This window comes from Ochotona princeps, chromosome 2 (assembly GCF_030435755.1).
Source record: "Ochotona princeps isolate mOchPri1 chromosome 2, mOchPri1.hap1, whole genome shotgun sequence".
Lineage (NCBI taxonomy): Eukaryota > Metazoa > Chordata > Mammalia > Lagomorpha > Ochotonidae > Ochotona > Ochotona princeps.
The window spans coordinates 12,192,945-12,220,055 of record NC_080833.1 but is presented as its reverse complement, the minus strand read 5'-3'; the positions used below and the strand labels follow the sequence as shown (position 1 = coordinate 12,220,055).

The following is a 27,111-nucleotide window of genomic DNA, read 5'->3' as shown; positions in this document are numbered from 1 at the left end:
GCTCCGAAAACGAGCGACGCAAAGTGAAAGCTGCTGCGCCCTTTTAAGGATCCCACAGGAAGCTCGAGGTCCGTCCCTCGACGTGGGGGCGGTACCGGGGGCGGAGTAGGACAAGTTGATAACTGGCCTGGGCGGGGAAAGGACGTGGAGCTGGCGATTGGCGGAGCTTGGGGACCTGGGCGTGATGAGGAAACGGAGTTGTGGCCAGGGATATTACATCATAAGCCTAGGGAAGCAGAGATAGGACCATGTAGGCAGAAGGGACGTAGAGAGGAGTGGGAGGGACCTGAAAAGCGGAGGGGCGAATAGACACGGACCTGGCCCCGTGGCTAGCAGCCAGATCGGGGCACAGGAATGGCTCATGTCGTGGTGAGGCGAGGTGCTGCCGAGAGAGGTGTTGAGGGAGGAGCAACCACCTGTGGATACGCCACAGCGCCACACCTCCCTCCACTTCTGCTTAAACTCTGCCAGGTCCCTGTTGCCCTCCCAAACCCCCATCCTCCCAGAGCCCATGCACGGCAGGGTGACCCTGAGTGTGTCTTGGTAAATTGCGCCACACCCTGAGACTCAGGCTGAGTTCCTGCAGGCAAGGCCTCACTGCTCCAAGAAGTGAGAGCCTCGTGTTGCACACTCAAGGAACAACACCTTTCTTCTGTTCTTGAGCACCCACTCCTTGGTTTGCCTGGCTGAGCCACAGGGACACAGAGCTCCCATTTGCTGATGCTCTCTGCAAAAGGCCTCAACCCACAGGGCTTAGGCAGGTCAAGCCAGAGGCCAGGAGCTCCAGGTTGTTCTGCCACGTGAGTGGCAAGCACTGAAACCCTTGGGCCATCTTCTGCTACTTTCCCTGACGCATTATCAGGGAGCTGCATCATGAAAGCGCGCCGTGATCCAAAGCCTGTCACTAGCACAGGAGACTCAGGCATTGCAAGTTGTAACTCAGCCACCTGTGCCACACTGTCCTCCATGGCAAAATAAATAAATAAATAAATAAATAAATAAATAAATAAATAAATAAATAAATAAATTATGTTTCTTTCAATGACATATGTACTTGAAAGACAGAGTTAGAGATGGAGAGAGAAGGATCTTTCAGTCCCTAGTGACATCAAACACAGCCAGGAGCCACGAACTCCATCTCAGCCTCCCACGTGGGTGGCAGGGACCCAAGGACTTTCCCATGTTCTGCTGCTTTCCCAGACACAGGAACACAGAGCTGGCGGAACTGGAGCCTCTGGGACTTGAACCTGTGCAACAGGTCATCCACATGCTATTATTCAGGCTCATGAACAAATTTTGTAAGCAAGGCAAAGTGGAAGAATTCCTTGAAAAACACACACTCCAGAGGCGATAAGAGAAAGCTCTTAGCCTGGTGGCTGATGTCTGCCTTCCTAGGAAGAAAGCTGGGTTCTAGGTGCGGGTCACTGTCTGCTCTGCCCAGCACACACCTGGACAGGCAGCAGTAATGGCCCGGCAACTCCTGCCGCACATGCTGGACATCTCTGTGATGGATCCAGCTTTGGGAGATGGTTCTGAGCCAGTCCTGGTCATTGGAGTGATCTGAAGAGTGAACGAGCAGGTGGGAGTCCTCTCTTCATGTCACTCTCTCTCTTGTTCTTGCTCTCTCTCTCTCTCTCTCTCTCTCTCTCTCTCTCTCTCTCTCTCCCTCCCTGTCTCTCTCTACAATCATTAAGAAAACATTTAATGAATGAGTAAGTAAAAGCCCACCTCACAATTGTTCATTTTTGTACATGGTTGAAATGTGATTTTGATTCAGAAAGAATCTTAAAGAATGGGAAAATGGGGTGGCAGACTTACAATGCAATCTTCAATGGAGCAACATCTCCCTGGCAAAGGAGCTCAAAGGCCGTGCATGTCAGTATCAGGGTGCTCAAGTCCAAAGCCCAGGGGAATGTAAATACCTACAGTGTCTAAGTGCCGACATCTGCTTCAGAAGTGTCGTGACTCCAGACACCTGTAATCCTTATATAGCAGTAGACCTTGGTTACTGCAGTTCGGGCATCTTTACTAAACATGTTGCTTTAGGAGGCTCCTTTTGAATTGTAATGTCTCTCTGATAACTTGGTATGGAATATTTAACAAAAATTATGCGGAACATCAACCCTTCAAACTGCTTGCAAGGGTTGTTGTAGAACCCCCAAACTAGATCTGCACTCCTGAAACAGAGAAAACCAATTCTGACATCAGGGAGGTGGAAGAAGTAGTCATTTATTGCAAACGCAGAGCAAGGAGCTGGGCAGCTATTGCCTAATTCCCATTCTCTCCATGGAGTTCCGGGTGAATGTTCTTATACATCAATATCAAGGTTGAGGGTCCCAGTGAGATGGCCTAGTGGCTAAATCCTCACCTTGTATGCGCCAGGATCCCATATGGGTGCTGGTTTATGTCCTGGCTACTCCACTTCCCATCCCTGCCTGTGGCCTGGGAAAGCAGTGGCGAATGGCCCAAAGCCTTGGGACCCTGCACCCACATGTGAGACGCAGAAGAAGCCCCTGGCTCCTGGGTTTGGATTAGCTCAGTTCTAGCTGTTTGGGCCATTTAGGGAGTGAATCAGTGGACAGAAGATCCTTTCCTTTGTCTCTCCTTCTCCCTGTAGATCAACCTTTCAATTACAAAAAATCAGGCCTGGAAAGTACGCATTCAGCTCATGTCAAAGTTCTTGTTTGGTCACTAAGGCACAGGACTTTCCTTTGATTGATTAGTGATGCTTTTATCTTCAAGGAATTTATGACGGCCACGTGGGCTCCAGTTCGTCTGGGGTTACATGAATGTAACAGCTATGTTCAACCCAGTCCTGGAATTCTCCTACCCAAGTCACTCCAGGGCAGTACTAACCATTGATGTTCTTATCTATTCCAGGAGCAAATGACTCTCTGAGTCCGGCGATTTGAAGCCTGTTGGTCACCTGGATCACTGCCTGAAGTCAGTGAATTCTGTTTTGATTAATTGTTGTGGGTTAAGCCTCAGCCTGTAAGTCAGGATCCCATAAAAACACCAGGTTGAGCAACAGGTGCTCCACCTCCAGTGCTCTTCATGAGCCCAGGACAGCAGAGGAGACGGACCACCTGCCATGTGGACCCTCTGTTGAAGTTCTGGACTCCTGGTTTGGCCTGGCCCACCCTGACCCTTGCAGCAATTTGGAACATGAACCTGGGAGTGGAAGATATTTCCATCTCTCTCTCTCTCTCTCTCTCCATGTTAAGAAAATAATAATTTTTTTTAAAGTGCTACTTATAATTGTGGATTGTGAGGAGTTGTGTTGGCACATATTAGGATTTTATTTTTAATAAATTTATTAATTTTTATTTTGAATTTTATACAACAGAAAGAGTTATAGATGCAGAAGTCAATGTCCCATTTGGTAACCAACTCCACAAAGGCCCACACTCAGCAGGGCTGTACCAGACCACGACCCAGGCAGGGTCTCAGTCCTGGTGCCACTTGACTGGCATGAAGCCAGTTACCGAACTCACAGAGGCTCATGCCAGTGTTTTCTCCACAGAATCAATTTGAGAGCATTCTAATATTTTATTTACTTATTTATTTGTTTGTTTATTTTTCTGGGAAGTCACATTTACAGAGAGGGAAGGAGAGACAGGGAGAGTGATCTACCATCTGCAGGTTCACTCCCCAAGTGGCTGCCAGGAGTTTCTTCCAGGTGTCCCATGCAGGTGCAGGGTCCCAAAGCCTGTTTTCCTAGGCCACAAGCAGAGAGCTGGATGGGAAGTAGAGCAGCCAGGACAAAAACCGCCACCGATTAGGGATCCCGGAACATGCAAGCGAAGAATTCTGCCACTAGGCCACCACGTCAGGCCCAGTTTGAAAGGATTCTTATCATCCCTGTAGAAACTCTGTACTCAGTAGCAATCACTATGTGGGTCCTTAGACCCCCACCCCATGCTGGTCAACCATTAATCTGCCATCTGTGGGCCATGGGCTAGCTTTGCAGACAATTTAGACATGGAATCTTACAGTATGAGTGACTCATTGCACTACATTAGGATGTAATTATAAAATACATAAATACGTGAATAACTTCTGCAAAACTGAGACTGTGTTGTAATAATTTGCTAGTTTCTGCTGAGTAGATCTCTTCTGTGTGTGAGGATTGATTTTTTACACACATTATCCCGTATGGTGTTGGGCTCATTTATCAGCTCTTGATCAAGCTCCCTCCTAATACACATGGGAGCACAGCGGATGAAGGTCCAAGGGCTTGGGTCCCCATCACCCATTCATGCATCCTGCCATCCACCTCCCTCCACGGACACCAGACCACGAGGCTGTCTTCCCTTGGACCGTGGACCTGCAAAACCGTGAGCCGAGATGAACTCTCCCTTCATTAGCTTCTCCCAGTTGACGCAGGGCAAGTAATAAAAAGCTGATATGTGCAGCCATCAGGGAAGGTTGGCAGAAAATATTTGCAAATCACCTATCAGCAAAGCAAAATATGTCTAGGATATGGCAAGGGCTCTTGTCACTGGATAAACATAGACACACCTGAACATGGACTGGGCAGAGGACAGAAATAGACCTTTCTCCAAGAAGATACACGAATGACAAAGAGCACAGGAAATCACTCCACAGCATTGCTGAGGGGCGAATTGCTAAATCACAGTGATTCAGCAGATAAGAGCCAATCACCACACCTCCTAGGATGGCTGGGGAGCAGTAGGTGTTGGAAACTTGTGAACTTCACTGCCTGCTGCTTGAGAGGGAACTGGAAGAGCCATCTGGAAAGCAGGCTGGGAGCCACTCAGAGGTTCAATACAGAGAGGCATGGGCCCATCCAGGCATTGGATGTGTGTGCTACCGTCAGAGAAATGAAGCCTGTGTCCTCATCAAAGCTTGTCCATGGATCTTCAGAGCAGCATCACTCATGACAGCTAGAAAGTGGGAACAGCCCCCAGTGTCAACCAAGTGAGCAATGGATAAACCACGTGGAGCACACAGTCACACGGCATGACACTGCAGCCACAGGAGGATGCAGGATGGACGTCTGCAGTGTGCAGGGCCTCAAGGAACCCAAGTGGACGAGGTGAATTCCTGCCAAAGAGTTGCAAGCCAAAGCCAATGCAACTTTTCCTAATGATATCAGATCTGCTTGCTGGTACTGAGCCATTAATGCTAGTGGATTATTATTTTGACTATTATCAAATGTTAAAACATCAAAAACTCCAACACAATTTACTCGTAGCCTCGTCTTGCCTGTTCTTAGAATCTTTGTTGGGTCCATAACTCGACAAGCCAGTCCTGCTGTATGAATGGTATGCAATGCACAACTTAGTTGGACAATATGAGCCCAAACAAGAGGTTCTGGCAACAATCCGGCATGCTGTCTGGGCAATGGTCCATCATGTTGACCCCCTTTTCTCTTTGTGAAATAGGCATCAGCATTGAGGTCATTAAAGTGCTCATCATAGTCTCTCCTCCAGCATAGAAATCATACGCAAACACAAGAGAAGGCTCAGCGAATGCTTTAGTGGCAAACACTTCATGCAAGCTTACAATATTTGAGTGCTGGATTTTTTCCCACATATCAACCAACACCATGCACTTTGTGTTAACAAGACAAAAACCATGTATCCTTCGCAGGCAATATGGCAGATCATCTTTGCTACAGCTTTGTAGCAAGATGTAATATATCCCAAAAAAACTTGATTTTTGTATTCGATTTGGGGGCAGCAGTGGTTCTAGCGGGAACAGGCTATGGTAGCTGTCAACTTCTGTAGGAACCGCTGGCATATCTGCTCGATCAATTTGAGCCATTGTTATTAAATGTCTGTTGATCAGCTCCTGTCGAAGTTCATCAGCCATGAGGAAGGAAGGTGCATTTGCTTTTGGTTGCATGTAAGCAACATGAGGTGCAGTTGGAGGATAAATACGATAGTTTGGAAATACCATTCCAGACAATGGTGCGGGAGCTGTGTCTGTATAGAAGTAAGTTGTCCCACCAACAGTTTCCTTTTGGATCACCTGACCAGAAGATGGGTTCTGAGAAACAGGATTATTAACAGGTGTAGAGGCACTAGAAGGCACCAAGTAACTGGCTGGATTTGGAGTGTGACTTCTTCTCCTGGGGGCAGGAGAAGTATGTGGAGTAATCTTCGGGAAATGAAGAGGAGAAGATCCAGCAGACAGTGACATTCCTGGTGCTAATCCAGCAGTAGCGGGGCTTCCCATGGGTGGGTGAGAGAAAACTTGAGAGAAGGCAGACATATTTGACTGGGACACGTTGCTCAGCCTGGAGGTTGATCCTCCTTTAGGAATAAACTCGCTTGCAGCAGGATTTGGTGTCTGTAAATTGTATTCTGTGGCTCTGTTCCACCAAACCATATTGATGGGTACTCCTGATTTACACCTGTCGGCAAGGCAGCCAATAGGGTTCTTTGCTTTCCATGCCTTTGATCCCATTGGAACTAGCCTCTCACATTCTCCTTTTTCTGTGCTGTATCTATGGGAAGGGAAGAGACAAAGGGAAAAGCCACACCCACCCTCCAACCATCCCAGGGTCCCTGGAGTGGGGCATGCTTCAAGGATACTGCTCAGTGATTTTGATAGTTCAACTGTTCTGAATTGCTGCCAATCTCGCCATTCCAAGCACAATGAAATCTCTCCAGCCATCCACTGGCTGACATAGTACAACTTAGTGTCTCCACTTGCCCAGATTTTCACTGCCAACATGTGTCTGGAGTAGTTGGTCAATTTGTTCTGTCCTCTGTTGTGGTACCAGGTGGCCTCTACAAGGTCCAATGAACTGTCATATTCTGCATGCGCACCTGGATACAATGTCCATTGCTCTGTCTGAGACTAAGGTGGTTCAGCTTTGACACATGGATTCCGTGGTCAGACCACAGAACCTGCAATTCTCTTCATGGTTGGGGTTTAACTAGGGGGGATCCCCAAAGAAACTTCATCTGAAGTGATCCCAGACCAGATTCTTGGGTTCTGCTTGCCAGTACAAGGTCCGGCACAGTCTGAAGTCCCTACCAGCCTATGCATATACTGATGGTTGCCATTGCTGGGTCAGTTCTGCCTCCAGCCCTGTCTTCTACACAAACCAATGGGTGTTGGAGCCCATCCCAATCCGGCCCACCACACACTTGTCCATGTAAACCAGTGGGAGCTGCAGCCTAGTTAGGGCGACCCACAATAACCCTCATCAGGCCCACCCCTGCTCTGGTTCTGGTGCTTGTCAATATGTACAGCAGACTGGTCCAGTCTGTCCCACATCCCATTCAGCTCACATACATGTCAATGGGCATTGAAGCCTAGTTCAACCCAACCAGCTCCACTAGCCAGCCCACATACCTGCTGACAGGTGCCATTCTATGTCTAGCCATGGCTGACCCAGTCCTGGTTCTCCTGCTCACCAGATGGAGTGGCAACCCAGGAGGGAGGTGCCCACTGTTTCCCTCCTCGGCCCTCTCCCACTCCTGGATCATGCACTCTCTTCAGGTGGTTCTGCAGTTTGCCATGACAGAATCAGGCCCCCTGTGCTAACATCTGCCAGCTGATGCTGCAGCAGAGCCCTACCAACCCACGCCCACTCTGGCTTATACTTGACTTATACTTGCACCAGTAGCAACAGTTAACCTAGCCTGGTTTTTCCCTGGTCCTGCTTACATAAGGCCAACAGGTGTTGCTGCTTTGCCAGTTCTGGTCTGCCCCCATCCCAACTCATGCTCTCCAGTGGGAGTGGTGTTCCAGCAAGAGAACCCTCCATATCCTCCTACCAGCTTTGTGCCCTCAACCCCGGGTCTTGTGCGTGTTGATTGGGCACCGTGGCCTGCTTTTGCCAGTGGGTGCTGTAGCCCAGTCCACCCACAATTCCAGCTCAGGTTGCTGGGTGCTACAGCCTAGCCCAGCCCAACCGGCACCCAGTCCAAGCCCTCATGTGTACTGGTATGTGTTGCGACCGAACCTAGCCTGACCCACACTCCATTCTGGTGCTTGGATACGCTAGTGGGTGATGTGAACTGGCCCTTCCTGGTTCACCACCAACCTGAGCCATATGTGTGCTGGTGGGTACTGTTCCCTGGTCTGCACTGGGCTGTTCCCTTATCATGGTTCTTGTGCTCACCTGCATGAACTGTGTCCTGATAGAGCAGTTTCCCAGGCTCCTCCACCAGAACCTTTCTCAAATCCAGATCTCAAGTACACGTGTAGATCCATGGGTCAGCCCTACTCAGTCCACCACCTCAACTAGCAGGAACAGGCCTGACTGACCTTCAATCCATTGTGGTTATTATTGTTGTGTGCTACAGCCCAGTCTAGCCTGGTCCACATGCAGACACAGCTCATACCAGGCTCAGCTCGGGCAAAAACCTAGCTTAGCCCATCCTACACATATCCTGGTACTCAGGAACACCAGTGGGTGCTGGGGTCTAGCCCAGTCCAGCGTACTCAGCCCCAGGCCACACTTGTGCTAAGGGACCCTGCAGCCTTGTCCAGACCAGAGCGTGGCTCCCATTCCAGCCCCGTGCTTACCAATGGGAACCACAACCCAGCAAGGGCATCCCCTAAGTTCCCCAACCGGGTCTGTTACCAGCTATAAATCTTACACATGGCAGTGGTTGCTCTGACCCATCTTGGCATGACCTTTGCCTTAGATGCTGTAGCCTTGCCTGACCCAGCCTACCCCAAGCCCCACCACTCATTGGTGAGTGCTGGAAGCTGGCCCTGCTCCATCTGATCCCATCCCTGGCTCATGCAAACTGGTGGGTGTGACAACCTAGCTGAGCTTGACCTGTGCTCCAGCCTGGTTTCTGCTCTTGCTGGTGAGGTGAAGTTGTTTCGGCCCTGCCTGGTCGCCCCCCTCCAAAACCAAACCACACATTAGCCATCAGCTGGAGTTACCCTACTCAGGCTGCCCAACACCCAGGTGTGGAACACATGCTCACCAGTGGGAACTGTGATCCCAATAGAGGAGTTTCCCAGATTCCCTCACTTGTCCCACTCCCTGACCCAGATCTCACATACTCCAACAGGTGCTAGACACTTGCCTGGCATAGCCTGCCACTCTGTCTTGGCCTTTGTATGAGCTGGAGGATGTAGCATTCTGACCTTATCCATGGATGTCCCGAGGCAGCAATTACATATTACATTGGTCTAGAGGTCACCGCTGGGTGGCCAGCTGGCAGAGCCTATTGCCACTTGGCATGCTGACTGCCCAAAACCCAGGACTTGCTCACAGTGTGGCAACTGTGGCCATGGCCACAGTCCCAAGCATTGGGTCTGACCTGACTCAAGCACATCCAGCAGCCGCCATGCTGCTGAGAGCTCCTTTTATACAAGCCCTGTGGCTGAACACCCACTAGACTCCTCCTGCCACAAATGGCGGTGACAGGGTGGAGCCAAGGACCTAATCCAGTTCCCAAGATTCACTTATGGTGTACTTACCATGAGGGGAGAAATCTCTTGGGACTGGGAAAGCCCAGGACTCGCTCACACAGTGGCAGCAGTGGCCATGGCCTGAGTGCCAAGCATTGGGCCTGACCTGGCTCAGGTACCCCTGCAGCCATCACGCTGCTGAGGGCTCCTTTACTCCAAACCCCATAACCAAACCAGATGATGGTTTCTTAGATAAGACATCAGAAGCCCAAGTAACCAAATAAAAATTAGATCAATGGGACCCTAAGCAGTTGGTACAGCGCCAGGTTCTGGAGCTGAGAGCCGAAGCTGGGATGGGCAGTCTGCAGTGCTCTCCTGTGTTCCACTGGACACAGTGCAGTATGTGACCAGTCGGCCTGACCTCCATGTCTGTTGCCTCCTAGTGAAAATTGCCCCCAAGGCACATCCCCTGGATGGAGGGACACTGAAGCCTGACAGTGTGCGGACCCAGCTGGAGACCCCATTGCAGCGGCTGCAGTGTCCACGGGTGGACAGCTTCTACCTGCACATACCTGACACAGCACCCCCACAGAAGAGACACTGCGTGCCTGCAATGAGCTGCACCAGGAGGTGAGGGTGGCCCCGGCCTCAGGGCGGACTCTGCTCCTTGTCATCTTGATACCAAGGGGTAGAAGGTCAACTAGGACAGTCCCCGAGTGAACTGGGGCTCACCCTACCTGACTTCCTGTCCTATACTAGTGCTGAGCACAGCTTATCTCCACAGGGCAAGTTTGTGGAGTTGGGTGTGTCCAACCACTCCTCCTGGGAGGTGGCTGAGATCTGCACCCTGTGCAAGAAGAATGGCTGGATCCAGCCCACTGTGTACCAGGTGAGGGCCAGCGCTCCACAGCTCTGCTTAACCTGGATCCTCATCCCCACAGAGGGCACCTAGCACTCTGCACCATCTTAGACAGCTCCCTGGGAAACACTGATGGCCTCTTTTCTCATTGACATTTACTTTTTTTTCACTTAGTACTAAATCCTTGGAGATGAAGGACCTTGCTCTCTGACTCTCCTGTTTCTTGTACCTTGCTCTAAACACGTGGAGTGCAAGGGTCTTTTCCCTCTGGTTCCCAGTCCTTCTGGGGATCTTAGTGTGAAACCAGCTCAGGGTTGGTCCATCACTGTGGCATGGTTGGGGTATTCCTCAGTGAATAGGACTTTGGAGATACCCATGCAGCTGGTGTCTGTCCCCACAGCGCATGTACAGAGCCATCACCAGGATGGGAGAGAAGGAGTTGTTCCCCTGTCTCAGGCACTTTGAATTGAGATTCTATGCCTATAGCCGCTTGGGTGGGTTTCCTGGGCCAGGGGGGCTGGAAAGAGGTTGGACTGCTGCCTCTTTTTTGGGGGGGTCTCCCCACCTGAGGGGGTATGTCAGCCTCTGGGGTAGGTCCAGGGCAGGGGGTCTGATGGCACCTTCTTACAGGAGGACTGCTGATTGGCAGATACAAGCATGAGGATAAGGATGAAATAAAGCCTGAAGTTCGCTTCTTTGTGAACAAGTAGTCTGAATTGTTTAGTAATGTTTGAGTTGTTCTTGTCTTTATGGGTGAGATGTTTAGTCGCTTGTAGAGGGCAAGGCAATTGCTGTGAATACCACCTCAACACCTGCAATGCCTGCCTGCCTTCCTCCTCCTCCTCCTCCTTCTTCTTCTTCTCTCTCTCCTTTTTTTTTTTTTTTTTTTTTTGAGTCTGCTGTGAAGAATGGACATCCCAGGGCCACGTGGCCTTCCAGGTCCTACCTCTGTCCTGAGCACTCACCTGGCAGCCAGGAAAGAGAACATGGGCTAGAGCCTCAGAGGGTCTGTGCTCTGCCGTGTCTCAGCTCTCTTGGCTGCGCTCAGTCACATGAAGGCAGGTGCATGCCGGCAGGGGTGTTGAAGAACCAGCACTCCAGGGCTCCCTGGCTCAGACCACTGCACCTGCTACAGGAGCGAGATACGCTAATCACCTGTAATGTCAGGAAACAGCCTGTGCTTCCAGTTCATGTTAGCCTCAAACCCCTCAGGACCACACATCTCAGGGAGCAGAGAGGCGGGTATGTGGTCTGGCCTCAGCCCACACGGTCCATCACGGGCCCGCCTCAGTTACTGACCCCTGTGCCAAGGTGAAGAACATAGTCAGGTGCACATGAAAAGTTAGACAGCCTGCTCCTCTGAACCCTCCAAAGACCTCAGCAGTCAATAGCGTCTCAGAGCACTGGGCCTGATGTGGGAACAAAGCCATTGGCACCGAGCAGAAGTTCTTTGTCTTTTCAGAGACCTGAGACAGAAACATTTCTGAAGCCAGGACGAACAAGTCCTATGTCCCTGATCAGCAGGAAGTAACTGCAGAAGGTGTGATGGGTCTGTGCCCTGGGGCAGCCCTCAAGATTAAGTTCAGAAATCTCTGAGGAGTGAATGCAGGGGCAGCTATGCAGCTAGCTTGGGATCACAAGCTGGGTAGCCACACCTCCCTAGTCTATGTAAATCCCACCTGCCTATCTATCAATCAGGTGACCCCTACCCGAGGTGCACCTCCCTGACTGGTACCTGGACTGGTATGGAAGCAAACCACTGTCCTTCTCGGGCTCCTGTGTGCTCTGGCAGCCTGGTGAGGCTCTTTGTCTTTTTCTGTGGACACAGGACAGAGGGCAGTAACATTTCTTTCCCATCTTGTGCTTCCGTGCCCACTCCATTCCCAAACATGGTTCATGTAAGTGTATGGCCTCCTCATGTTTTAAAAGACTTTGTTTTTTAAAGAATTATTTGAAACACAGAGTTACAGAGTAAAGGAGAGACAGAGAGGGAAAAGCCTTGCATCTGCTTGTTCACTCTCTGTAAGGACGCAATGGCTTGAGCTGGTCATACCTGAAGCCAGGAGCCAGGGACTTCTTCAAAGTCGGCCACATGGATGAGGGCTTAAACAATGAGCCAACCTATGTTGCCTTCCTAGGACATAAGTGGGAAGCTGGACTGGAAGTAGAGCTACCAGGACTCAAACCAGTGCCAGTCTGGAACGCCAGTGCCACACTCTCCCGCCTACCCTGGCATCTGCTGGCATAAGTGCCGGCTAGATGGTGTGGTTGGTTGGGTTGAGTTAGGCTGCAGCACCTGTTGGTATGTATGAAAGCTGAATGGGGTGCAGGGCAGACTGGACCATTCACCACACACACCATCATGGAACCAGTGGCCGAGGTGGGCTTGGTGGGAGTTAGTAGGAGGCACACTGATTGGGTTTTGTTTCCTGCTGGTGTACATGCAGGTCAAATATTTGGTAGACAAATTTGGGCTGGGGTGCAGCATCCATTGGTTTGTGTAAAAACCACGGCTGGAGACAGAACTGACCCAGCAACTGCAACCACCAGTGTGTGTGTGTGTGTGTGTGTGTGTGTAAGCTCCTGTGGGTGACAGACTGAGCTAGACCCTGCACTGGCTAGTCTAGTACACAAGGAAGTCAGGTCTGGGGTCACCTCATTGAAGAGTTCTTTGGGGACCTCCTCAACTGAACCACTGGGTTCAGAACTTGAACACCAGGGAAAATTACAGAATCTGATTCTAGAGAGCACGTGTCAGAACTAGGCCTCTTCCATTGCTGAAGATAAAGCCGTGGATGGCATGCCCAGATGCACATGGGTGACATGGCGACTAGTCCACTGAGGCCTGCAGAGGACATCTAGTACCATGGACAGCAGAACAAGCTGGACAGCTCTCCCTGTTAAGCATTGACAGCAAGTATTGGGATGAGTGAGTGGAGACTCTAAGGTGGACTTTGTCAGCCAGTGGACCTTGGAATGATTTCCTCATTCTTGGAGCAACAAAATCAACAGCATTTCAGAACTATTGAAGCCACTTGAGCAGTAGCCTCGGAGTACGCTCCACACTGGGGACATTTGGAGGTTGTTCCCCACCCCTGGGTACTAATATGGTTAGAATGCTGGTATAGTTTCTCTCCTTCTCTCCCTCCTACCCCCAGTCAGGGAAGAAAAAAAAGACAATTGGAAACAGTGGTTTCATCCACTTTCCCCTATTCCTCATCCTTTCTGACCCTAATTGGTGGTCCACATGGGCATGCATCCTTCTCAACTATGTAAACATCATCAAAAATAAATGAAAGTGGGCCCGGCGGCGTGGTCTAGCGGCTAAAGTCCTCGCCTTGAAAGCCCCGGGATCCCATATGGGCGCCGGTTCTAATCCCGGCAGCTCCACTTCCCATCCAGCTCCCTGCTTGTGGCCTGGGAAAGCAGTTGAGGACGGCCCAATGCATTGGGACACTGCACCCGCGTGGGAGACCTGGAAGAGGTTCCTGGTTCCTGGCATCGGATCGGCGCGCATCGGCCCGTTGCGGCTCACTTGGGGAGTGAATCATCGGACGGAAGATCTTCCTCTCTGTCTCTCCTCCTCTGTGTATATCTGGCTGTAATAAAATGAATAAATCTTTAAAAAAAAAAAATAAAATAAATGAAAGTACAAAATAACATAAAGGATCATATCACAACTATTTGTTTAAAAAAAGTTAAGAAATATTATTATTTTATTGTGCTGTGATTCTTATATTGTGAATTTGCTAATTTACAGTGTATAGTCAAAGGGCTTCAATGAGTCCAGACCTGTGCATCCGTCATCATTGATTTGGGGGCATCCTTGTCACCCCTAAGAGAGCCCTCACGCACTGGCACTGGCACTCGGCGTCCATGGGTTCCACGGCTCTAGGCAACCACTAACTGAACATCTGTGGCCCACGGGCTTGCCTTGCAGACAATTCATAGAAATGGAATCCTGCAGTGTGAAGGGCCTGCCTCATCCACTTGGGTTCTTCTAGGTTCTTCCACGCTGCAGATGTCCCAGCCTGCATTGCTCCCTGGCTGCGGAGTGTTGTGCTGAATGAACCTGTACTTCGTGTGGTTTATCCACTCCTCAGCTGGCTAACACTGGAGCAGTTAGAAGAGACCCAATGGTGTGTGTTCCTAAGACTTAGCAAGTTTTCTTGAGCCTGGAAGAGAATTCACTTAAATACAAAACCAACAGCATTTTAAATAAAAGTACCCTAAACACACAAACATGATCAGGGTAGTTGGTCGGTTTTTAAAAATCTTGCTTGATCTTTATTAACAGTTTGATGAAAACATCTGCTCCTTCTTTCAGACTTTCAAATTGTTTAGTTACTCCATTGATATTTTGTCACAAAATTTTATTTATAAATAATTTTGACTATTTTATTGTATTTTTCAGGAATTATAGATGACAAAGGCTATAAAACACCATGATCTAAATTCAAATAACAGTTTAATAATTAACAGGGACATTTCATTGTTTTTTATCGTATATAGCATTTTTAAAGCACAGAAGAATTTTGTGAACTTTTTTTTAAGCTTTTGGACCTATGATGTAGAAGAAACATTTAAAAATCTTTTAATTTGGGCCTGGTGCTGCAGCCTAGTAGTTAAATCTTCATGTTGTATGAGTGCCAGTTCATATCCTGGTTGGCCCACCTCCCATCCAGCTTCCTGCTTGTAGCCTGGGAAAACAGTAGAGGATGGTCCAAGGCCTTGGAACCCTGCACCCACATGGGAGACCCGGAAGAAGCTCCTGGCTCCTGCCTTCAGATCGAATCAGTTCTGATGTTTGTAGTCACTTGGGGAGTGAATGAGTGGATGGAAGATCTTTCTCTGTGTATATCTGCTTTTCCAATTAAAAAAATTTTAAAATTTTTAAATAAATGAAAAGCTTTTAAGTTTCCAGGTCTTCTTTTATTTTATGTTATTTTAAAAGGTTTTTTTTTTTTTTAATTTCTGTGGAAGGAAAATTTGCAGAGAAAGAGACAGACTAAGAGAGAAAGAATCTTCCATTAGTTGACTCATTACGTAGATGGCAGCAATGGCCAGGACTGGGTCAGCCCAGAGCCGGGAGCCAGGAGTTTCGTTCAGCTCTCCTGTCTGAGCGCAGGGACCAAGTACTTTGCCTGCTGTTTTTGCCAGGCACATTAACAGAGCTGGATCAGAAATGAAACAGGTGGGACAAGAACTAGAACCCATAAGGATGCCGTTGTTGCCACAACATTGACCCTCCTAAAATTAATCTTACCTCTTTAATACTTAGTTTTTTTCAAGAACACAGCGTCGGTATTAATCAGACAACGAGACGATCTTAACGGAGAAATGATTTTATTAATCTACACTGTGGCCATCATCCACACGTTCAGGGTGATGCACTTGGGTTAAGAATACAGAGCCTTTTACATCCCAAAAGAACTCGGGTGTCATACAAAGCTTGCATTAATCCTTATCTTACGTGAAGCTAGCAGGTCTTAGAATAGTTTTTGTTGTCAGCAAAACTAAAAAAGTAAAGGAGAAGACATTAACACAGAGTCTTGGTCTGTTATCTATAACTCAAGGAGAGCATGAAGGAAAGCTAGTGTTGAGGCAGGGACACTCTCTTCTGATTAGTTGTAAGCAGAGGGAGGCACAAGGGAGAGAGAGCACTGAATTCGGTCTGCTGCTTGGTGTTCCAAGGTTAGTCACAAACCCAGTGTTCCAGGCTTGAGAAGAGCTCCCTTGACCTCCAACAACCCACTCAGCTCCCTCAACACAGAACTCAGCAAGGAAGAAGGTGAGAGACCATTTTGTCAAAATATGAAATCTTTGTTTTCGTGTTTGTGGTCCGCAGGGATCCCCAGCTCTGCTGTCCTAACCAGCTGCCTGCCTGCCACACATGGAAAGTACTTAAGCTTCCTTTGAGAAACATTTATCTCATTCACCTTTGCGCAGGTTATGCTCAGTAACTATACCTCGATGACTTCCAGAAGCTTATCAGAGAAGGGTAATTATTGTTTAAAAAGTGCTTTGATGTCAAAGAAAATCGTTCTTACTCAGAATTGCACAAACAATTCAGATGAAGATACAATATTCAGCCGTGTGCAGTGCATTAAGTAAAAAGAATTAGAATTAGCGTGAGTTTTTTTTCTTCTTCCTAAATGAAAGGATAAGTATAACTTTTTTGAAGAGTAGAAATATATTTTTTTTTTGTATAATGCTCGAGCTGGAGAAAAGTTAACATAGAGAACCAGTAAGTGGCTGTTTCTCTACTAACCCTGGGGAATATTGATGTCAAGCAGTCTATAGGCAATACGTTTTAGTAGAAGTTAAGTTAAAATTTCTTGATTTTGTACAACACATCTTAGGGACTATAAACCTAGACCTCTGGTCGTGTGTGTGTGTGTGTGTGTGTGTGTATAAAGTTTATATATATGGGTGTGTATGTGTATATATATGTGTGTGTGTGTGTGTGTATAATTTTTTATTAGAAAGTCAGATATACATAGAGGAAGAAAAGATCTTCCATATGTTGATTCACTCCCCAAGCAGCCACAATGGCTGGAGTTGAGCCAATACAAAGCCAGGAGCCAGGAACTTTCTCCAGGTCTCCCACGCGGGTGCAGGGTCCCAAGGCTTTGGGCTGTCCTCAACTGCTTTCCCAGGCCACAAGCAGGGAGCTGGATGGGAAGAGGGGCTGCCAGGATTACAACTGGTGCCCATATGAGACCCCGGCATGTACAAGGCGAGAACTTTAGCCGCTAGGTATCTCGCCGGGCACTGATCACTCATTTTTAACTTAGGGATAGCAGCAGCAGTATAAAGCCAAGTTCCACAGCAAATGTGGCAGGGTCTAAAGCAATGTCTCACCAAAGACATTTCTCTAGGGTGTTCCTTGAGTAGTCTTGGTAGTTCTGAACTATTGTCACCTTCATTGCCCCAAGGTTGAGGAAATCTTTCAAGGTCTTTTGGCTGGCCAAGTCTACCTTAGCACCTCTACAGACCCAGACACTTGCTACAAAGCTTGGCCAGGACAGTTGTCCAACCTGCTCTGCTTTCTACCCACTGATGTTCTCTGCTGGCCTGGATGAGCTGGATGCCTTGCCTTTTTTGTACATCTGGGTGTGCAGTCCACTGCACAGACGTTTGCAACTGAGGAGGCCCAATCCCAAAGTGTGCACTCCAAGGTTGAACCACATATATTTTGCTTGGTTTTCTCTGTGGTTGAGGTTTCAGTCCAGTAATCTGGTTGGGGAGCTCCCCTAGAAACCTTGCCCGTTCTCTAGGTTCTTATCTCTTGCTCAAAAGCATTTTAAAAGCACAGGCACTGACACAGGTTCAGGTAGTAGGAAGGTTTATCCAGACTGTGAGGAACACAGACATGCATGGGCCATGTTCAGGGAGAGTGAACCAGGGAGCAAAAGGATAAGGGAGAGTGATTGCTACCTTCTGTTCTCAGAGTCCATCTGTAGGAAGCAGGAGATCTAAGACGCACATGGGAGAGGCCAAGAGGCTGAGCACAAGCGAGACAAAGAGAACTGAGGCATGAGACCCAGAGGGAGTTAGCCCCTCCCCAGCACAAGCTTTTAAGGGGCTTGAGAGGGGAGTGACTACACAAGAATGCCACATCACCCCACCCCTCTGGTTCCAGGTAACATGGGTAAGTGTCCTTTGATTCTCATGTGGGTAAAGAGAATTACACAGGTTCTGAGGTGTGACTTCTGAACTTGTGACCCTGAAATAGCTGTATACCGAAGCCCTATCATTCCCCCCTTGGAGATTTCCAGCCCTTACTCTTAAGGGTTGCTGAAGGATGCAGATTCATCTCTTGTAGCTGCTGTCTGCTGATTAGAGGCGTAGATCGTGTCTATCCCAAGACTGTAATCTTTCCCATCTGATCCAATGGATCTCTCCTATGAGCTCCTCCCTTGAGAGAGGAGCACGATTCTCTTTAACGACCAACTTCTTTGCATTGGGGCATAGACCACGGAGTTCCTTCCTGCAGGGGCACTCTTGGCAGCCGTGCCCTGGCTTGTCACATACGAAATGCTCTCTTGCCAGCTTTCCTGCCAGACCGAATGCCTTTTGGACTGCTTGTGAGGCTGCTGAGCGCTACCTAGGACTGCCAATCGATGCGTCTGCCGTTACAGGCTGCTTCCCATGCTGGAGCATTTTCTTTAACATTCTTTATTTTTCTTTGCTATTGTTAAAATAATAAATTTATTATATATTTGATGATGTCTACATAGTTGAGAAGGATGTATGCCCATGTGGAACACTGATTGGGGAGAAGGGTTGAGGAATGGGGAAAAGTGAATAATATGATTGTTTCCAATTTTTTTCTTCCTGTATCTGGGGTAGGAGGAAGAGTAGGGGAGAGGACCTCTCCCAGCAGCCTAACTGCATCAGCACCCAGGGATTGTGACAGCCCCCACTCAATGTGAACCTAGAATCCCTGGTGTGAAACATATTCCAAGGGTACTGCTTAAGTGGTTTTGATAATTCTGAGGTTGATTTCATGGTTCTAAGGTTGAGGAACTTCTTCCAAAGTTCACTGGCTGACATAGTCTCTCAGGGTCTCCACTTGGCAGCACACTTGTGGTCAAAGCTTGGCAGGGAGAGTTCTGCACTCTGTCCTCTACTTTGGTGCTAAATATTCTCTCCAGCCCACACTCATGCCAGCAGGTGCCACCGCCTGTCCAGCCTAGTTCATTCCCAGCCCTGGTTCTTGCACTTTGCAGGTGGTTCTTCACATCAGCATGCCGGTCTGGAGCCCTATCTCCCCCCACTCCACTAGTCTGCCCGTAACCCAAAAAACCTGTGTGTTTCTAGGCCTGCTCAGTCAGCTCCAGCCCCTGGTGTGAGTTCCCCAAGCAACAGAAGCAGCCTTCTTTAACATTCTTTTTTTTTTATTATTCATTTATTCATTAATAACATTGCATTACATGACACAATTTCATAGGTACTGGGATTCCCCCCCTTCACCCCAAACCCTTCCCCCATCATGAATTCCTTCACCTTGATGCATAACCATAGCTCAAGTTCCGTTGAGATTCCCTAATTAAAAGTTTACACCATACAGAGTCCAGCATCCCACTTGTCCAGTTCAAGTTCAACGGCCTCTTAGGGAGGCCCTCTCAGGTTTGTAGGCAGAGCCAGCAGAGCGTCACCTCGATCAATTAGAAGCTCCAACATATCATCAGCAATAGTCCAGGTATGATGAGGCTGGTGCAGAGTCCACTGATTGACATAGTCCATCTTAGAGTTTCCTCTTGTCCAGTTTTCCGCTGCAAGCATAAAGCTCAGGTGGTTGATTCATCTACTCTATTTTCCTTCTTTTCTTGGTTAATGCTTTGATTCCTCCATTTTGTTCAGGGGAATCCCCCTAAAAAAAAACTTTGAGGCATTCCCAGTCCAGGCTCCTACATGTACTACTAGTAAGCACAGTGCTCGCCACCGTCCATCACTCCGATCAGCTGATGGTTTTAGCCCCTGGGTTGGTTCTCTTCTGAGCCCCGACCTCTATTGGAACCAATGAGTATCACATCTCTCCCCGGCTATGCCCATCACACTCTCGTCCCTCACCTAAACCAGTGGGAGGAGTGCTGGTCGGGTGTTGCATTCCCCACTGGCACAGGCCATTTCACCTTGGCATTTTGTGTTTCCACCACGTACGTGCGTACAGGGGGTGAGAGGCTCTCCGGCAGCTTTCCGATTTGCCGGGGTCTTGGTTTGATGGCCCCCTTTTGGGCCGAGAAGGTTGTCCTGGGACCCTGAGGAGCGGATTGGGAACGCCCCTGAGCGCGCCATGCCATGGGTTGGAGCGGGGGATGAGCTAGCTTTAACATTCTTTAATCTAAGGCCCCGGGGGCGTGGCCTAGCGGCTTAAGTCCTCTCCTTGAACGCCCCCATCGGTTCAAATTCAAATCCCGGCAGCTCCACTTCCCATCCCTGGTTGTCGCCTGGGAAAGCAGTCAAGGATGGCCATTGCGCTCACTTGGGGAGTGAATCATAGGATGGAAGATCTTCCCCTCTGTCTCTCCTCTTCTCTGTATATCCGACTTTGTAATAAAAAATAAATAAATCTTTAAAAAAATTCTGTAAATTATCACTAGATACTTTTATTTAACATACACATATGCACATTTGCATACGCTTCCAACTGCATCATTTGCTTTGTTGGCAGCTGAGTATGCATGTCAGCATCTTGTATACAACACATAGCTGATTGCTTTAACAACATTCATTCATTTTTGATGATGTTTGTATGGTTGATTAGAGTGGGAAAGATTGAGGATTAGGGGAAAATGAGACATTGTTTCCAAAATTTTCTTTTTCTTCTTCCTGTGGTTGGAAGAAAGAAGGAGGGAGAAAGGGGAGGAAGCCACACTCAGCCTCCCTACTGCCTCAGTACCCAGGGATGGGGAATGGCCACCTGGTGTCAGTCCAGGGTCCCTGACTTGGAGCATGCTCTGAGGGTTCTGCTCAAGTGGTCTCTAGTGCTCTGAAATGCTGTTGATCCCACTGCTTCATGGATGAGGAAATCCTTCCGAGATCCATTGGCTGACATAGTCCACCTGAGAGTCTCCATGCGCTCAGATATTTGCTGTCAATGCTTGGTTTGCTTTGTACTGCCCTCCTTCCTCTGCATTGGTACCAGATGTGCTCTGCAGGCCCCGATGGACTGCCATATCCTCCATGCTCATCTAGGTATGCTGTCCACTGCTCCATCTAAGCCACCGAGGAGACCCAGTTTTGACACATGCATTTCAGACCACAGATCCTGTGAGTCTCCCCATGGCTGGAGTTCTGAGTGCAGCAGTTCAGTTGGGGGGATCCCCAAAGAAACCTCATCTGAGGTGATCGCAGACCTGACTCTTGTGAGAGCTTGCCAGTATGGGGTCTGGCTCAGTTCATCACCTATATCAGGCCATGCACACATTGATAGTTGCAGTTGCTGGGTCTTTTCTGTCTCCAGCCCCATTTCTTGCATGAACTAATGAATGCTGTGGCCCAGGACATCTGTTTCCCACCACACACTCGGCCCTCACGTATACCAGCAGGAGCTGCAGCCTAGTCTGAATGACCCCCAATAAGCTTCATCTGGCCCACCACCAACCCTGGTGCCTGTGTTGTTAGTATGTGCAGCAGACTGGTCCAGTCTGACCAGCATCACATTCAGCTCTTATACATGTCAATGGGCATTGAACACTAGAACAACCCAACCGGCCCCACTATCCAGCCCACACATGCCAGCGGGTACCAGACCCAGCCCCAGTCCTGAGTCTCGTGCTGACCGGTGGGAGATGTAGCCCATCAGAGAGGTACCCACAGTTTCCCTACTGGGCTCACTCCCTACCCTAGATCTTGCACTCTACTGGCAGTTAACTCAGTCTAGCTTGACAGGATTTGCCCCCATTCCAGCACTTGCCAGATGATGGTTGGTAAAGCCAGACCAGCCTGCCCTCACTTCAGCTCATGCTTATAGCAGTGGGTAAAGTTGATTAGCCCAGTCTGGCTCTCCCCTTAACCCAGGTAACATGTAGGCCAACAGGGGTTGTGGCCCTGTCCAGCCTGGACTGCCTCTAGTCCCAGCTCTCATGCTCACCAATGGCAGCAGTGTCCCATAGGGGAGTTCCCCATAGCCCCCCAACAGGCTTACACCCTGCTCCCCACCACCACCTGGCTCTTGTATGTGCTAGTGGATGCTGCGGCCCAGTCTGGCATGATCCATCTCATCTCGATATATGCCTGCAGTTGCTGTAACCTGGCCGAGCTTGGTCTGCCCCCAGTGCCAGCTCATGCTGGTGGGTGCTGCCACCCAGCCCTGCCCAGCCTGCTTCCAGTCCCAGCCTTAATGTGAACTGGCTGGTGCCATGGCCCAACCCAGCCCATCTTACACATCATCCTGGTTCTCAGCTCTGCGAGTAGGTGCCGTGAACCACCCCAGCATGGCCTGATCCCTGACCTGAGCCACATGAATGCTGGCAGGTAGTGTAACCTGGCATGGTCTGGGCTGCTCCTTGCCTTGGTTCTTACACTCAGCTTCAGGGACTGCATTCTGACAAAGGAGTTCCCCAAGCTTCTCTATCACGTCTCCTCCCTGTTACAATCTCATGCACACCAGTCCTTGTCCCAGACTGACAAAGTCCACTTCCTGTCCTGGCAGGAAGAGTGGCCCTTCCAACCACCCCACACCCATTCCAGTTCTAACTATTGGGTGCTATAGCCCAGCCAACACAAATCCTTGCCCCTTCCCCTGATCAGTCCACAGTCTCTGTACCCGGGAGTACTTGGGTTCCCAGCCCAGCCTTCCCAAGTCCAATCTCATAGTGGGGTGATGTTCTGGCTTGCAGCTCTGTCCACTCACTAGGGTCCCAAGCTCCTGGCATGTGTGCTGGCCTAGGACCCTACCCCTCTACACATTCAAGACCCAGGCCCAATCAAAATTCCCTAAGCCTAGTGCACTAGCACTCCAGGCCAGCATACCAACCTAGGTCTGTCCTCTCCGCACCATCCAGCCTGCCTAGGATCAAGGCCATAGAAAAATCCCCAGGCTTGCTTCACCCGCCTGGGTGTGAGCCCCCAGGTCCCTGCATGTGCTTGCCTGCTACATCCCCAGGTCTGTGCAGGCCCACACTCTCACATCCCCACAGGCCCACTGTCCTCTGCACGGGCACAGAAGGAGGAGGGCCACACAGGTGCAGAAGGCCTTAACCATATTCTTCCACATAGATTCCTGTTGTACTTGACTCTGCTTACAAGGTCCATCTCTTCTCACCTCTCTCATAGTCCACGCGCTCACTGAACATGTATTAAATCCCTAACAGCAGGCAAACACCTTCCTGTGAGAACAGTGAAGGTTCTGGTGTGATGTCTCAGCAGCTAAATCCTCACCTTGCATGTACTGGGATCTGCTATGGGCACTGGTTCGTATCCCAGCAGCTCCACTTCCCTTCCATCCCCCTGCTTGTGGCCTGGGAAAGCAGTGGAGGATGGCCCAAAGCCTTGAGACACTGCACCCATGTGAAAGACCTGGAGGAGGCTCCTAGCTCCTGGCTTCGGGTCGGCTCAGCTCTGGCCATTGCAGCCACTTGGAGAGTGAACCAGAGGACAGATCTTTCTGTCGCTCCTTCTCTCTGTAAATCTACCTTTCTAATAAAGATAAAATTACTCCTTAAAAAATAAGAAAGAAAACCAGACAGTTTTCATATTCAGAAAGTGTTCTGAGCACATTTAGTGAATTGTTACAATGTGATGTGGTTGTTCATTTTGGGGTGTATTATTTGTGACTATACTACAACATTCACAACCCAATGTAATTATAAACCCAAAATATACTACCAAGATTAGTGGCTTGTGATTATCTGCCATTAAAAAGTGTCCAGTTATTGTTTGTATCCCACTGATACAAATAGTGAAAAGATAATGTAATAAGCTTACACTGCTGTTCCCCTATTATATTAGAATCAGTAAATTCTTCACTCAGCCTCATAAATATAAATTAGAAAATAATCCCACCAGCAAATATTTAATTTGGTATCTCGTATAAAGCAGACTCTAGGTGCTATCATCAGATTATTATTATTTTTTGAAGATTTATTTTTTATTGGAAAGTCAGATATACAGAGAGGAGAGACAGAGAGGAAGATCCTCTGTGCACTGATTCACTCCCCAAGCGGCCACAATGGCCAGAGCTGAGGTGATCTGAAGCCAGGAGCCTTTTCTGTGTCCCTCAGCAGGTGCAGGGTTCCAAGGCCCTGGGCTGTGCTCTCCTGCTTTCCCAGCCACAAGCGGGGAGCTGGATGGGAAGTGGAGCTGCTGGGATTAGAACAGTTGCCCATATGGGATCCCGGTGCATTCAAGGCAAACTTTAGCTGCTAGGCCACTGTGCTGGACCCTATCATCAGATTATTTTGAGTAGGAAGAGAGCTGCTATCCCAAATGAGACAGAATGAGAAAATATTTGCCGATTTATGCTGTGTAGTGATTTTCATCCACCATTTGTATGGCACATGTTCTGTGTATGTTAAAAAATAATTTTTTTTAGGGCCTGGTGGCGTGGCCTAGTGGCTAAGGTCCTCGCCAGGATCCCATATGGTCGCCGGTTCTAATCCCAGCAGCTCCACTTCCTCTCTGTCTCTCCTCCTCTCTGTATATCTGACTTTGTAATAAAAGTAAAATGAAAATCTATAAAAAAATAAAATAAAATAAATCTTTAAAAAAAAATAATTTTTATACTATCAAAAAAAGTCTTCAATTTATTTTTTCTTTCCTTGTTTGGGCTTTGGATGTGGTGTCTTATCTAAGAAATCATTGTATAGTCCAAAGTTACAAACGTTTATGCCAATGTTTCCTCCACAGAATCGATCTGAGATCATTCTAATCACCCCTGTCAAAATTCTGTACTCAGCGCAATCCAGCCCCTCCCTCACCTTATCCATCTATTGATATACTTTGTAATTACATTCTAATGTGTTGAAATGAGTTCTTTGTACTGTAGGGTTCCTTTCTATGAATTGTTTGCAAGGCAGGCCTGAAGGCCACAGATGTTCAGTTAATGGTTGACTAGAGCAGGGAGGGGCTGTGGAGCCCATGGACACCGAGTGCCAGTGAGTGAGGGCTCTCTTAGTGGTGATAAGGATGCCCTCAACTAGATGATGATGATTGCGCAGCTCTGCACACACTGAAGCCCTTTGACTTACACACTGTAAATTAGCAAATTCACAGTAAATGAATCATAGCACAATAAAGCAATATTTATTTCTTAAGTGTCGTATAGCAAATAGTTGTGATAGGACCTTCTTTATTTCATTTGTACAAAGGTTTATTTTCTATAAACATTATGGTGTTCTAAGTGTTCTGTGCTGACATCAAAGGCTTCAGGGCAGAAATCCTGCCCAAGACCCTGGAAGTGACTGTGTTGGGACAAAGTTTGGGAAGAACAGGAGCTCTCCTCACAAGTTCTCTCCTGTGAAGGTCATGCAGCTGAGGCCCAGGCTGAAGGCTACCCACGGCCTGAGGCGCCCCACAACCACAGCACACTTGAATGTGTGCTCTACAGAGAACTGGCCGTCCTTTATAAAACCGTGTGACCCATCCACACCTGAGAAAGGTTTGAGATGCTGAGAAGGCTGTGCCATGCCTGCTCAGAGGCAAGCCACAGGCTCCTGCAGAGTTGCCTCCAGAAGTTCTATGGAGACAGGGCATTGCCCGGCCTCCATGCCCATGCCAGGAATGGCAACAGGTCCACAGACAGGAGAGCAGAAACGCGGTCCTCTGCTCGGAAGACGAGGATGACAGCTGATTCTTGTTGGCAAAGGGCTGGCACGTTGCTGCAGAGCACGGAGCCCTATGCAGCAGGCAGCCATGCTCACTCTGTGGGCACAGAAGTAAGTCCAGGATGGAGCAGTTGCCACTCCAGGCACATGCTGTGTCACCTGGCATGCTGCTTCTTTTGCTTCTCATCTCTGTTGGGGAAAAAGATGAGACTCCAAAGGGCCTCCCGCGGCCAGGGATATCATACTCATCGTCTTCCTCTCCCTGGGTCGTTTGCAATTCCCCCAGATTGTTCCATCGATGGTCTAGACAGAGCTAGAACCAGAAGGGACAGGTGCTTGGCAAAGCTGCAACTTGCCTCTCTGGGATGCCTACATCCCCTGTCCCGGGGACTGACCTCAATTCCTTGCTCTGCTCCAGATTCCGGCTTCCTGCCAATCCACATCCTGGAAGATAGCAGATACTCGCTCAAGTGACTGGGGCCTTTCACCCATGTGGGAGCTCTGGATTAAACAAGCAGTCCCTGGTCGTGGCCTGGCCCACGTGGGAACCCTGGATTAAGGGAGAAGCCCCTGCTTGTGGCCTGGCTCTGCCCCAGCTCACTGGGCATTGAGAGAGGGACTCAGCAGAGGGGACCTGGATCTTTGGCTCTCACAGGTCCCTCTGGGTGGAGGGCAGTCCTGGCAACAAGTCTGCTGGCCCCAAGGGATGACCAGCCTGAAGCTGCAAAGCCAGAGAGCCTAGAAAGCAATGGGACTGTTGCCTCACAACCTGCTGGGGTCTCCCCAACCTGAGGGCTCTGACAAGTACTGGAAGGGTCCTAGGCCAGGGATATAATGGCTCCTTCCTGTAGGGGGGCTGCTGATCAGCAGGTACAAGTATGAGGACAAGGACAAAGAGCCTGAGGGCTGCTTCTTTGGGAATAAATGGGCTGAAGTCTTACAGGAATTGGTGAGCTGGGTGATCAGTGTGGATGGGAGGATGTCTACCCACCTAGAGGGTCCCTTACCACCTGCCCCAGCATCTCTTGATCACTCCAGCCCTCAGTGGTAACTTTGACTTTTTGTGTTTTTGTGAGAATGCTCGTCCGCAGGACCTGTGATCGACCAAGTTGTGACCAAAGGTCCTGAGCAGTTACGTGCCAGGCAGGAAAGAGAAAGGGACTGGGAGCTGATAAGCACCAGGCCTCATCCCACCCTGTCTCAGCTCATTTTGCTGCCCTTGGTTAGATGAGGCCAGGTGCATAACTCTCAGGACCAGAGATGTCATTGGGGCCAGTTACTGGAAGAAGAAACACTTCAAGGGCATCGACCTAGTGCAGAAGGCCCTACAGGCTGCATATGGTCTAGTGCAGCCAGCCTGACCTTGGCTGCTATCTGGTGGATGTACCACCACTCCCAGTTGAAGTTACCCCACGGTTCAGGGCACACAGCTCCTTCTGTTCCATTATGGGAGGCTAAAGGGGATATTTGGATTTGTTTTTTTCTTATCATGAAACTTTTTTTAACCTAGTTCTCATGGATCTGTTTCTGGTGCTCTTTGCTCTAATGTGTGTGCTGAGTTCTGGAATAAAGGCTCACCAACATGAAGTTGACTGTGACTTTGGCCTTATGCACCTGCTATCC

General features: G+C 49.0%; 1 pseudogene; it reads right to left on the bottom strand.

The window, feature by feature from the left end:
• Positions 1 to 4,933: 4,933 nt before the first annotated feature.
• Positions 4,934 to 6,444, bottom strand: LOC131479652 (PAN2-PAN3 deadenylation complex subunit PAN3-like; annotated as a pseudogene).
• Between the last annotated feature and the right edge of the window lie 20,667 nt (positions 6,445 to 27,111).